Consider the following 3,031-nt stretch of genomic DNA (forward strand, 5'->3'; position numbering starts at 1 on the left):
CCCCACTCCATCCTTCACTCCCTCTCCCAGCCCCATTCCTGCTCCCATTGCTCGTCCTGGCTCCTCAGCCTTCTGCTCCCAATCCTAAGCACTGCACACAGCAGATCTCAGGCCAATGGCTCACATTTCACTGCTGCTTCCCTTTCCATACCACCTTCCAACCTTGGTCCCCTTGCCTACCTGCACCTCCATCTACTTTTCCTTCCAGACACTAATATCATCTTCTTCCTTAAATTTGATTCAGCCCGCGTCCTCAGAGACCATTAGTGTTTCTCCAAGTGGCCTTGGTCATCACCCAGAGCCAGGACATTCCTTTCCTTTTCTCCCACACTTCCTGACTCAGTTTCTCCACTCATTTTTTCCTCCCTGCAGCCTGGCCCCTCCACCAGCACTCTCTCCCACCACTGATCCCCCATTCCCTCAATTAAAGGATTATCACTCCCAGGGCATTTCAGCAGCCATTTTCAGTCTTCCTTTGGTTTCTTGGCCAATTTTAGTCTGTTCCTGAGCAGTGAATCCTGCCAGTTTCCCTTTCCCCACCCACTCCTGCTGCCAAGCAGTGCCATGCACAAGCTCTCCCTTCTCTCCCTGCCCCAGGCAGGCTCCTTCCCTAATCTGCAAATTCTCTTCATCAATCTGTGTTCAGCTCGGGAGGAGAGTGATGGAAGAAGACAATAAAGTAAAACAGACCCAAAACACAGCAGAACACAGTAAAAAGGATTTCCTTATCTCCAGTGAAGAACTGCAATTCCTCATGGGAGCTGTAAGGAAAGGAGCATTTAATCACAGGTTGAAGCATAACTGAACAGACCCAGAGGCACTGGGAAGCTTAACTGCACAAAGACAGRCCAGAAGATAAAAGAAATTACCACGGGCCTGCTTGCTTCAATTCAGCAAAGCTGTATGCAACTGGAAACTGATTTCCATGTGAAGTGAGAGGCAATGACAGCAATAACCCACCTACAACCTGCTGCTCTCTATGGCTGCCTGTTTTCTGCTGCATTTATCAGAAGAGCAACCTGCTCCTGACCAAATAAAGATAATCAAAAGAGGAACACTCTTGAAAAGCAGTCTTTTTACCTCTGAGTTCGAAGCTAAATATTTCAACCCGGCCTTTCAGAGGCCCCTCTGTTTCTTTTATCTTAAGGACTGAGGTAATTCTGGCAGTTCTACCCTGCACTTGGCACAAAAGGAGCGTTTCAGAGAGCACTTCAGCCTCTCTGCACTCTGCCCACCAGCAGAGTCTCAAATGCTTCCTGCTTCAAGWCCTCTCCAGCTCCAGGATCCTGCTGACCTAGACAAGGACAGGGATGCCACCCACCTATTTTAAATGTGGAGACAAAAACTGCTCTCCTGGACATTGGAAGCAAACACTCCAGACACTGCTGAGGAAGCTGGAATTTGGTTTTCACGGGAAACCCCACTAATCTGTCCTTTGGAGATTTCCACCCTGGGATCTCTCTGTTGGTCCCTGTTTCCCCCACACCCCTGGTCCATGATGTGTCCAGCTGATTGTTATCCAGCTCATCTGTTACCCAGATGGGGTGCAGCTGCTTATCTCCAGCAATCTGAGTCTCTGCTGTGAATTATGACCTCCACAACCTCGGCAGCAAGGAGATCTCATGTGAGGAGAGCAGGAGCTGCAGGGGCCTAAAACAAGTCTGAGGACAGGGGTTTGGAAAGACAGCTCATGAACACCTTCTGCTCCCAATCCTAAAAGACAACAAAAGGAAAGGAAAGGAAGAAAGGACAATAAAAGGACAGAAAGGACAAGAAAAATTTGCAGCGAGAAGTGAAAAGAGTTTCCCAGCTCYCGGTACTTTTCTTTAGGAACTACAAATGGAGACTTTAGATTTTTAAGGATTTTTGGTAAGGGGATGCCTCTWTGCCTGCACATTTCTGGGGAAGGGGGGGGTCTGCCTCTAGGACAGCATGGTCRTCATCAGTGATTGCAGACCCCCAGCACCTCCACTGCATAAATCCATCAAAACAGGCATGCATGTATCAAAGCTAGATTCACCACTGTCAGGATATGACACAGGCAGTCCCCAAATTATTTCAACGTTTAGGAGCCATCCAAATTCCACTTTTGGGTCATTGACTCCCCTTCACACTGAAGCTGCACTATTGCAAAGTGATGTGTTCTACACAAACCCAGTGATTATTCGCCTTTGGAAGCAATGACAGCCTTTTCCTTCCTCCTAGATGAGGATCTGCCAGTGAAGTAAATAAAGTTATTTGCAGTTGACCTAGCAGGTCTTGGCAGCYTGCACAGAAACACTGGCTTGTTTGGCAACAACACTCCTCACTTTGAATGATCCTGAGCAACTGAGGCATGTCAAGCTGGCAGCACTCAGGTGGAGCTTCTCTTTGGAGGAAAATATTTATTATTGCTGTTCTGATCCAGGTTAAGAACACACCTAACACTCATCCTCCTCTTCTCCTAGTTGTAGTATATTCAGRCTAGAAAAATGCATCTCAATATCTGCTATTTTGCTGCAGCCTTCTCCTCCAAACAAAGTTTGTGAAGAGTCTCAGTCATCAAATGTAACTTTGAAGTCTCACCTGGTGCCACACATTCAATTATTTGTGCTGTAAAGCACTGATGGAGATGTCATACAATGAATTTAGCTACTTCAGAACCCAGCTGCTTTTCCAGCGTATTTAAMTGGAAATACAAGTGAAAGCTGGTGCTGAGGATGACAGAAATCTGTTTGATCTCTTAATAAGATAATAGCTAAACAGCTTCTGAGCCAACAGGCACCACACATCCTGGCAGCTAGCGTGAACTGGAATAAAGGAAAGGGGTAAACTTAGCTCAGTTTCAGAAAGATTCTGGTGCTCTTCAAATGCAGAGTGATTAATTAGAGGTCAAAATGTCTTTTTTTTTTTAGTTTTGGTTCAAAACATTTGGATTTGATTGTTTTGTGCACTTGGAAACAAACTGAAGAAAAATCTTTATTTGAAATGAGAAGAAAGCAGGAAGGTTGTATTCAAAAACAATCATTGAAAATTAAGGAAATAAATGTTT

General features: G+C 45.6%; 1 protein-coding gene across 1 annotated transcript in view; it reads right to left on the bottom strand.

Annotated features, from left to right (window-relative positions):
• Positions 1 to 3,031, bottom strand: part of LOC130577536 (neuron navigator 2-like) — a gene marked incomplete at its 3' end in the record, with an annotated part of 111,914 nt that overhangs the window by 42,414 nt on the left and 66,469 nt on the right. The window lies entirely within an intron of this gene.

This window comes from Malurus melanocephalus, unplaced genomic scaffold (assembly GCF_030028575.1).
Source record: "Malurus melanocephalus ecotype Western Australia unplaced genomic scaffold, MMel_1.1 scaffold_182, whole genome shotgun sequence".
Lineage (NCBI taxonomy): Eukaryota > Metazoa > Chordata > Aves > Passeriformes > Maluridae > Malurus > Malurus melanocephalus.